General features: G+C 47.0%; 1 pseudogene; it reads left to right on the forward strand.

Moving 5' to 3' along the window:
* The first annotated feature begins 711 nt into the window (after positions 1-711).
* On the forward strand, positions 712-8644 carry LOC122479496 (annotated as a pseudogene).
* The last annotated feature ends 2769 nt before the right edge of the window (positions 8645-11413 follow it).

Below are 11413 nucleotides of genomic sequence, written 5' to 3' on the forward strand. Positions count from 1 at the left end.
AGACTACCAGCCATCCAGAACATAGATGCAATAAAGGATAGTGTGGAGGAAGGCAAGAGCCAGACTACTGTCTGCTATATCTAACTGGAGAAAAAAAGCAAACAATAATATCCAGCATTTCTCAGATGCTTACTAGATATCAGGGATTATAATAAGCATTTTACAAGTATTGTTGCATTGAATCCTCACCAAGTTTCTGAAATTTCCCTCTCTGTATCGTCTCTTAATGGCAAAACTGATATATGCTTGTTCTTTTTCTTCTAAAATTTTTTTAACGTTTATTTATTTTTGAGACAGAGAGAGACAGAGCATGAACGGGGGAGGGGCAGAGAGAGAGGGAGACACAGAATTGGAAACAGGCTCCAGGCTCCGAGCCATTAGCCCAGAGCCCGACGCGGGGCTCGAACTCACGGACCGCGAGATCATGACCTGAGCCAAAGTCGGCCACTTAAACCGACTGAGCCACCCAGGCGCCCCAATATATGCTTGTTCTAACACATTAAAGCATCTCCCAAACCCTAACCCCCCAGCAAAACGACAATCTGGCTTTTATTCTTTCACATACTTTTCAGTGCTTACCCAGCAGATATAAATATACGACACATAGATATTTGTAGGAAGATGGGTTTATACTCTGACACTCTTTTGGCAGCGGCTTTTTAAAGAACCTACGTAGCTCTTTCTTTCTGAGCCAATAGCGCTCTGGCGAACATGGTGAATGTTCCTGAGACCCGCCGGACTCTCCAAGAGGTGTGCCCAGCCCCAACCCCACAAAGTGACCCCGTACAAGAAAGCCAAAGATTCTCTGTATGCCCAGGGAAAGCGGTGTTAGGATAGGAAGCAGAGAGGCTATGGTGAGCAGACTAAGCCAGTTTCCCGGAAAAAGGCTGACACTACAAAGAAGACTGTGTTGAGGCTTGAATGTCTTGAGCCCCAACTGCAGCTCTAAGAGAACGCCTGCTGTGAAGAGAGGCAAGCATCTTGAACTTGGAGGAGATAAGAGAAAAGGGCCAAGCGATCTGGTTCTAAGCTTCAGATTTTGTTATATTACGAAGATGAAAAAATCTGGAGGTTATGTTCGAAAACAAAACAGTACACATGGACATCCTTCCAGGTCAATACACACAAATCTAAATCACTCTTTTAAGCATACACATAATAGCTTACAGTAAGAATGTGCCAGAATTTATTCATCTGTAACTCTACTAATAGACATTCAAGGGCTTATCCCCCCCACTACAAACAATACTGAAATAAACACATCTTGGTAAATACACCCTTATATACTGATGCTTTCATTGCATTTCGTTGCATTTCTGTATCGTAGATTCCCCCACAGTGGGGAGGTACATTGCAAATTTTAGAGACACTGTAACAGTGAATTGTTAATGTTCTTTGCAACCTATTCATTTTTATGCCTCTGCAAAGTTGCAGAAAATAAATGGTTTCTCCAGGCAACTCCACGAGCGGTGCACAGAATGATGAGGTCCTCAGGTCTTTTTTTATGGTCAACCTGAAGGTTTCAGGCTAAATTTTACATACTTGGACAATGAGACGGAAAAAAAAATATGTTGAATGATACAACATCTCCTTATACCCACATCCTTTCATTTGCTGCTGAGGGGCTCTTTGCTCACTGCTAGGTCTGAGCAGGTGCTGGGCTGTCGGACTGCCAGATTCTAGGTGGAGAAGCCGTCAAATCGTGAATGAATGCCTGTCATCATGGTCACATGACACGCCCCTTCTGACGGAGCCACGCTGCAATCGAGTCAAAATTTATCGCCCGAACCACTTCATTTTTAGAAATATAAGAAGACATATGCTTAGAGCTATTTGCCACGTAATATATGTTTTTTAAAGATTTATTTGCATTACTCCCCACTAGGTTCGGAGAATGTGGCAGAAATGGCCCTTTAAAAAAAAAAAAAGACAAAGACAGAGGGGTGGGAAGGGGGACACAGGGGGAGGGGGGGAAGGGGGGAATCTTAAGTCCAAAGCTAAAGCATCAACCTTATTCTAAAACCGAGCGATTTGTTTTCCATTTCGTGACATAACCGCACTGGCCTTTCGCTGGTGGATGTGGAAGAACTCGAAGCCTCTCCTTTTCAAATGTTTAGCTGCCTTGCTGCTGACACACTTAAGGTTCCCTTTGTCCTGAGTAACTCAGGCAGCATCAACGTTTTTTTTGTTTTTTGTTTTTTGTTTTTATTTTTGGGACAGAGAGAGACAGAGCATGAACAGGGGAGGGGCAGAGAGAGAGGGAGACACAGAATCGGAAACAGGCTCCAGGCTCTGAGCCATCAGCCCAGAGCCCGATGCGGGGCTCGAACTCACGGACCGCGAGATCGTGACCTGGCTGAAGTCGGACGCTTAACTGACTGCGCCACCCAGGCGCCCCCTCAGGCAGCATCAAAGGCATGTGCAAAGGCCCCTCCTTGTGGGAGCCTTTGTCATTCCGTTTGGTTTCTTTGCTCCCTTCAAAGCCCCTGGCCCCCAGGTTTGGACTCCCCTGCCCTTTATGAGTCTTGGTCAGAGAGAGCCTACCTATCACCCGAGTCCCAGATACTCCCCTTGCCAGTCCGTGGCACGGGGAGCATCTCTCTGGACTCACCCTTTGGATGCAAAGCTGCTAGACTTTACCATGGAAGCTTGTGAGCCAAGGAGGCTTTTTCTAGAATCCATTCTGGTGAAGTAGACGCAATCTCCAGAGGCAGTTTGGCAGCTCTGGTGAAATTACTTAGCCCCACATTCAGGGGTGTGGGCAGCTCCGGGTGCAGTCCCTGTGCCCAGAGCAGAAGCAGAAGGGTCTCCACGGGACCACTTCCGCTGTGTGATTTTGGTCGCCACTCCCGGCAACAGACAGAGCCTCCGTGCCTGGTTCACAAGCCCTCCTGGAGATTCTCTGAGCTCCTGAATACCCTTCAATAATCTCCTTTCCTGCTGACATTAAACAGGACTGAATTCTGCTGTCTGCAACTTAGAAGCCCTTTGATGGCCCCTCAAAAATGTTACTGTAAATCTTTGTGGTTTTAAAGTATTTAATAAGCTGAAGATTTAGGTTCATCATTTTTTAAAAAAATGTTTATTTAATTTGAAAGGGGGGGGGGTGTGCCTGGGTGGCTCAGTCAGTTGAGCGTCCAACTTTCGCTCAGGTCACGATCTCACGGTTTGTGGGTTCGAGCCCCGTGTCGGGCTCTGTGCTGACAGCTGGGAGCCTGGAACCTGCTTCAGATTCTGTGTCTCCCTCTCTCTCTATCCCTCCCCTGCTCACGTTCTGTCTGTCTCTCTCTCTCTAAGTAAACATTAATTTTTTTTTTAATGAGAGAGAGAGAGAGAGGAAGGGGCAGAGAGAGGGAGAGAGGGAGAATCCCAAGCAGGTTCCACGCCGTCAGCACAGAGCCCAACATGGGACTTGATCTCACGATGGGTTCATCATTTGGAAAAGAATCAGAACTCCATACCATTTCCAATTTGACCCTGATATTACACTATCTTTTGGAGAAACTGAGTCTTAAGCCACCTCTGGATTACTGCTGTCTTTCTCCAGGTGCTCCACTCCCCGTGCCCTCCGGCTTTCCCACCACCCTCCGTGTCTCACCAAAAACCTCGTCTCAGGAAAGCTGGTGTGCACGCTAGCATGGTTAGGTTTAAGTGACTTATGAGAATACCCTGTGCGGTAGAGAAGCATTGAAACAAAGGAATAAATCTCTAACTGTGGGATTTCACAAGTATCAGCAAATAAACGAGGTAGGGCTGGGGCCGGGGTGGGGGAAGCTGGGGCACCATGACTATCCCTTCTCCCACATTAGCCTAAGGTCATTTCTAGAGTAATAAATACTCTCTCATGAATCACCCACATTCCAGTTAGACAAATCCATACTTATCTTGAAATAAAAAGCTTCTGCCCAGCCAAGGAAACAATCAACAAACCTAAAAGGCAACTGACGGAATGGGAGAAGATACTGCCAAATGACATATCTGATAAAGGGTTAGTATCCAAAATCTATAAACAGCTTGCCAAACTCAACACCCCAGAAACAAATAATCCAGTGGAGAAATGGGCAGAAGACATGAATAGACACTCGTCCAAAGAAGACATCCAGATGGCCAACAGACACATGAAAAAATGCTCCGCATCACTCACCAACGGGGAACCACAAATCAAAAGCACCTCACACCTGTCAGAATGGCTAGAATTAGCAACACAAGAAACAATAGGTGGTGGCCAGGATGCAGATAAAGGGGAACCCTCTTGCACTGTTGGTGGGAATGCAAGCTGGTGCAGCCACTCTGGAGAACAGAATGGGGCTTCCTCAAAAAGTTAAAAATAGAACTACCCTACAACCCAGCAATTGCACTACTAGGCATTTATCCAAGGGATACATATGCACTGTTTCCAAGGGACACATGCACCCCATGTTTATAGCAGCCCTATCATCAATAACCAAACTGTGGAAAGAACCCAGATGTCTATCGACTGTTGAATGGATAAAGAAGATGTTATATATATATCATATATGTATATATGTATATATATGTATATGTATATGTATATATGTACGTATGTGTATATATATGTACATATATGTGATATACCTGTGTATACATATATGTGTGTGTGCGTGTGTGTGTGTGTGTGTGTGTAATGGAATATTACTCAGCCATCAAAAACAATGAAAACTTGCCATTTGCAATGACATGATCAGAGCTAGGGTGTATTATGCTAAATGAAATAAGTCAGAGAAAGGCAAATACCATATGATTTCACTTGTATGTAGAATTAAAAAAAAAAAAAACGAACAGATGAACAAATGGGAAGGGGGAAAAAGAAAGAGGGAAATAAACCATAAGAGTCTCTCAGGGGTGCCTGGGTGGCTCAGTCAATTAAACGTCCAACTTCAGCTCAGGTCATGATCTCGCAATGAGTGAGTTTGAGCTTTGCCTAGGGCTCTGTGCTGACAGCTCAGAGCCTGAAGCCTGCTTCGGATTCTGTATTTCCCTCTCTCTCTCTCTCTCTGTCCATCCCCCACTTGTGGCGTGCTTTCTCTCTCTCTCTCAGAAGGAATAAACGAATCAACTTAAAAAAAAAAAAAAGAGTCTCTTAAATACAGAGAACAAACTGAAGGTTGATGGAGGGAGGTGGGTGGGGGATGGGCTAAATGGGGGATGGGCGTTAAGGAGGGCAATTGTGATGAGCACTGGGTGTTGTATGAAAGTGACGACTCACTGGATTCTACTCCTGAAACCGTATCGCACTGTACGTTAACTAACTAGAATTTAAATAAAAAAATTTGACAAATAAATAAATAAATAAACACAAATAAAATGTTTAGAGCAACGTCTGGCATATAGTACTCCACTTAAGGTTAGCTATTATGATCATTATTAAATCTGAAATCATTTAATGTCCTTGAACATTATTCAAATGTATCTATATGCAAATTCCACTAATGTATGCTCAATGATGCCAACATTAATCATATCAGAATATGCCCCATAAGCATATTTTGAGCACAGGCTAACGTGCCCGTATGCACAAGATTTCAACAGCCACCGTTTCACGGGCTAGCTGCGAGACATGTTTTTCGGTGAACTTTGCCCCGGCAGTTAACAAATGATAAGAAAGTTCATTCGATGGGATTTTAAAGGCAGCTAAATTGCCCCAAGTTTAGACTACCTGAAGCGGCTGGTATGGCAAAGCTCACCGTGGCAGTGAGGGCACCAAACCCGTGACCCCTGCTAGTTAATATGAAGAGGAGGGAGCTGAGGGAAGAGGGCACACACGTGAACAGAGAATGCGGAATGAAAGAGAAAGCAGTGGTCTGACACGCCAAAGATTTCTCTCGGGAGAAACAGACGAGCTTGTGAAACACGAGTTTTAAGAAGAGTTGTCGGGCTATGTTTCACCCATTCTGTTTTCCACGCGTATAGTTTCTTCCGCACTACTCGGTCACCGTGACTATTTAAGAGTATTACCACAGCTTACCAACACGCCAAACTGACTCAAAAGCATCGCAGAGGAATTCATTTTTCTAGCCTAACTTGCTGTTGATTTCCAAAGACCGAAATTTCAGAGACGTATTTTCCCATTTGCCCTGGCATTATCCGGTCCTCAACTCAGGACCGAACATGTTTCCGCCAGATTATAAGATCGTTTTCCAGCCCCCATTGGCCAAGCGCTCTACATTCATTCAGGAAACTCGCTTTTAAAACAAGACCCATTTACTTTTGCGTTACTTTTGTCTGGATCTTGTTTCAATCAGCCAACTTACTGCCAAAAATATTAACTCGGCCCTAACTTCACTGTTCGAATAAAATGGAGCAAGCTTTTTATACAAACAACATGTTAAATTTAGCATGTAACTGTCTTTGGCTCCACGGTTATTTACGAGAGTTTCAAGAGGGACAAGAAAATTAGAAGGGAGTAATATTCCAGATTCCATAGCTGTTACGGGCTGAATTGTGTGCCCCCAAAATTCACATGTGGAAGCCGTAACCCCTGGTACTTTAGAATGTGACTATTTGGAGACAAGGTTTTTAAAGAGGTGATTAAGTTAAAATGAGGTTTCTAGGGTAGGGCCCTAATCCAGTCTGTCTACTGCCCTTATCAAGAGACATCGGGACCCACTGAGAGACACCAGGGGTGTGCACGCGCAGAGGGACAACCACGTGAAGAGGTAGGTAGCAAGCCGGCAGGCATTTGCAAACCAAAGAGAGAGGTCTCAGAGGAAACGACACCTTTCAGCACCTTGACCTTGGACTTCCAGCCTCCGGAACTGGGAGACAATAAATTTCTGTGGTTTAAGCCCCCGCAGTCTGTGGTCTTTTGTTCTGGCAGCCGTAGCCATCTAACACTAAGAATTCAGGGGTAGCAATTAATCCTCTACGAAGTGGCAAATCACATTCCTTAAACTCTGAGCCATATCAACAATATAATCATGAGGAATAATTGCCAAGTCCTCATCTTTGGTCCCGTTCCCCTTGTCCCCTTCACCCAGTGCCCTTGGTCTGCATGGGAGCAGGTCTCCAGCAGTCCTCCTGTTCTCAAATACCTGCCTGATGCATCAGTAGCACTGGAGGGCTTGGGAAAACAGACGGCTGGGCCCCACTCCCCAAGTTTCCGATCCAGTAGACCTGAGATGGGGCCCAAGGATGTGCATTTCTAACAAGTTGCAAGCGATCCTGAAGCTTTGAGGACCACTGCACCCACCATCTCCCCACCTCAGGCATACCTACAATCAAAAACAGTGCCATTTATCTAGAGGGCCCTGCGTGGACCTGGCAGGTTAAGCTTATAAATTAATTTATGCTAATATAAAGAAATATATTACCCCTCCCAGGGTATTTGATTTTATAGGGTCATTTAGAGAGAGTATTAACGATGGCTGGAAATATCTTGCTATAAGTCATAGGCATGCTGTATTATTTAGGGCAGGCTAATTGCCATTACAAGGAACCCCAAATCTCAGTGGCTTTAACATAATAAGGGTTTATGTTTCACTCAGTCCAGTGCAGGTTGGGACATGGGATGGTTACTCTTCTCCGTACGGTCATGCAGAGACCCAAGTTCCTTCCATCTAGTGGTTCCCCATCCTCCACAGCCTTGGGGACCTTCACTGATCCTCTATCTGAAGCAGAAGAGGAAAGAGAGGAGGATTTGCGGGAGATTCGTAGAGGCCAGGATTTTCACCCACATTCCGCATTCTCATCATGACCATCCATGCTCTATTGGCTGTCACATAATCACCTAACTATAAAGGAGGCGAGGGAATATAGTCTAGCCGAGAGGCAAAGGGAAAGAGGTTGATGAACCACTGGCCAATCTCTGTCACATGGAACTACCATGGGCTCTGAACTCCTGAAGCCAAAGCAATTTCACAGGGCTGACCGTGCAGACTTACTTAGGTCATTTGGCCTTACTGGACGAGAACCATGCCATCGTGCCAATTGTCCTAGCTCCTTTGTGCCTGGCCCTGATACAAAGTATTTGGGTATTCATGCAATCTCGGGTAAATAAAATGAGGCACAAGCTAGGCAGATCAAAATGGTCAATATTCAGGTATCCAAACCAGTTCATCTGGAAGCAAACATTTGCTGGAGAAGAAGACAGGGCAGAGGAGATATCATTTGCCAAGAACAGAGCTACATTGTATACATGAATTGTATACTTGATGACCCCATAGAGTACGGACTATTATTTTGATTATACCAATGAACAAAGAAAGGCTCAAAGGAGGTAGGGATTGACCCAGTAAGGCTAAGTGTTGCCAGGATTTGCACCCAGGACTGTCTGACCACAAAGTCTGGTCTGTTTTGCCCCCTTCACTATACTGCCTCAACTGTGGCAATACAGTTGACAAAAAGTTGATTAACTTTTAACCGATTAACTTTAATCAACGAAATGTATCACAGATTATTATCTGTCCCCAGAAACCTGTCAACTTGCCCCTTAACTCCCCAGGCACTAACTTTGGACGGAGAGTGTCCCGCTTTCAACAGCTGGTTCCTTCACACCCTGGACTCTCTGAGCCTCAGTGACCCCATCCGTAAACCGGGAATCATGTCACTGCCTCGTAAGAACACCCAATGCATGTCAGAGCACCTGGGGCCTTTCACTTCTCTGCCGGTGCCAGTTTCTTCCTGATATTTTCATGCGATGCTGGCAGGAGGTGGCCGTTATGAACCGGCATGGACAAGAGAAAGGGGCGGGGTGAGGAGGGGTATTAGCGCCCTTGCACCTGTTCTGAGCCTAACTGACACCAAGTACCTCATCCGCGTGTAGACACTGAGGAAATGTGGGGGGGAAGGGAGGTGATGATACAAACGAAAGCGAAGGTTAACACCCTGACAAGGTTTTAATGCTTCTTATCTGGGAACGCAAGATACATTCCAAGTTTGGTCCCGGATTATCCAGTCCTGCTTGATAACTGGTGCTGGCCGGGATCACACGGAGGGCAAGGCCTGACCTACAATAACAGCTGCTTGGTCCTCCCACTTTCCTGTTGTGAACTCCCGTAGCCCACGCTCCGGGCCCACCTGGCCCATCCCATCCCCTCACCTAGCCCTCTCTGCTCAGGAACTTGCCTCCACTTGCTCCCCCGGGCCCACGCCCCCCCCCCCCCCACCTTAGCGTCCTAGGCCCGCATGACAGCCAGGAGCAATCCCTCTCTGCTGGCAGGGGTCCTCTGAACTTGCACCATCTCATGGTACTGAACAGTCCAGCTCGTTGCACTTGAGATGAGCGAGCATGTTCCCGCAGAGGCAGCCTGGTAAGGAAGGGAAGGTTTTGCGTCACAGAGTGCTGTCGCTTTCCAAATGGGGGACTCCAAGTCAGTCACTTCCCCTCCCTTAGCCTCAGTGGCCTCACCTGTAGAATGAGAGTGGGAATGCGGACCGCATGGGCTTCTGGTTGAGGGTGAAGCAAGTTCGCCCAGCGCCTGGCACACAGCAAGTGCTCATCAAATGGTAGGCCCCTTGCCCTCCTCCGCCCTGCCAGCTTGCAGAATTCTCGAGGGCAAAATGTGCCCCATTCACCCTCGCGTCGCCGGCGCTCCATGCAGAGTGGGTGTCCAGTACCCGGAGAGTAAAAGAATGAATGAGTGTCCTCAGAGCACAGAGTCGTTTACTGAACACTCCGTGTTTTCTAGAATGTCTCTCTCTTCTCTTGTCTTTCTTCTCAAAAAGATGATTACGAGGACATGGCCCCTCACGTTCTTCAGAGAGAAAAATTAAACCAGTCGGAATTGCTCCCGAATGTCCCAAGGCTCATCCAAGCTTGGGCTGGCCCCCTGGGAGACATTAGGGTGGCCCTGAGGGAGACCGCGGCAGCTGCCGCTGCAGCCTGCCGTTCCTGTGTCTGCCTTCTGCGAGGCAGAGGCTGGCTCCCGGCTGCTCTGGAGAGGGGGCTGGCCTCTTGCTCCAAAAGGGGCTGGGTGGATGCTGGTGGCTGTCGCCACAAGGAACGGCCAGAGAGGGATCCTCGAACCCGGCACGGCCAGACATTTTGAATTCCCGAAGGCAGTCCCAGTGCTGCGCTTTAGGCCTCCCTCTCTGCCTGAGGAGACCCGGGCTTGTGGCTAATGGGTCTGGACTTTGGGCTCGGAATATAAGGTTCCCACCACCTGTTTTCCTATAGCGTGAAGTAGGATCGACTATGGTTTAATTCCATCTGGATTTTGCGGGAAGACTCGGGAACCGGTGAGCCGCTGGAGATGCTCAGGAGGCCCCGTGCCCGGTCCTGCAGGGTTCACCCCAAGGCAGCTACAAAGGTTTGGATGGAGCTGCAGAATCTCTGAGAGAGAGAACGTGAGGCAAGGTCTGGAACTCACACCATTGAGCTACCAGAGCTAGACACGTCTGGGATTGCAAGAATCACGAGACTAATAAGTACAATGTACTGAGCACTCAATAAATATGGGTAAGGCTTTTCCTGTATTATCTCCTTGGAGCTTCCCAACTACCTTATGAGGCGGACCCAACCATTTCGGAACCAAGGAAACTGAGGCACAGAGGGACAGTCATTTGTCCAGGGTTTCCTAGCTGGCAAACGTCAGTTTGAACTATTACTTCGTGCTCCCTTTCGTATTATCTTATTGGACACTGCAATTTTTATTCCAGTTCAGGGCTTCTCATACCTTAGAGTGCACTAGGATCACCTTGAGGCCTTGTTGAGACACAGATCTCTGGGCGCGTCCCTAGACATTCCAATTCCATAGGCCCAGAGTAGGGGCCACAGTTCTGCAGCTCTACCAAGTTCCCAGGAGAGGCTGTTGCTGCCGGTCTGGGGACCACACTCTGAAAAGCAAGGTCTAGAGCAAACGTACCCCTACAAGATCTCCACCACAATAGCCTAGTAGATAGAAAATCAAATCAAGAAGATTAAGACTTCCCAAGAAAACCAAAGGAGTTTGTTTGTACTGATGTCAACTTTCAATTCCATGGAGCAGGAACTATCTATGACCTTTTTTTACTAGAATGATCCAAACCCATTTTTTCTCAAGGCTGTTGCCCGCATCACCTATAACTTATACCTGACCAGGTTAAGAAAAATAGGAAAACGGTTTAACATTTATTTATTTTTTAGACAGAGAGAGACAGAGCATGAACGGGGAAGGGGCAGAGAGAGAGGGAGACACAGAATGGGAAGCAGGCTCCAGGCTCTGAGCCATCAGCCCAGAGCCCGACACGGGGCTCGAACTCACAGACCGTGAGATCATGACCTGAGCCGAAGTCGGACGCTTAACCGATCGAGCCACCCAGGCGCCCCAGGAAAACACTTTAATATGGAGTTCGAATAACTCCGTAATCCCATTTTAGTTTCCTGTCTCCCTGTTTGGTTGGTTTTGGGTGATTTTAGCATCCCTTCCACCCAAGGTCAGAATGGACCTGGATGCCACAGGTGGGCTGGAGGTTT

The sequence above is a fragment of the Prionailurus bengalensis genome, chromosome C1 (assembly GCF_016509475.1).
Source record: "Prionailurus bengalensis isolate Pbe53 chromosome C1, Fcat_Pben_1.1_paternal_pri, whole genome shotgun sequence".
Classification (NCBI taxonomy): Eukaryota; Metazoa; Chordata; class Mammalia; order Carnivora; family Felidae; genus Prionailurus; species Prionailurus bengalensis.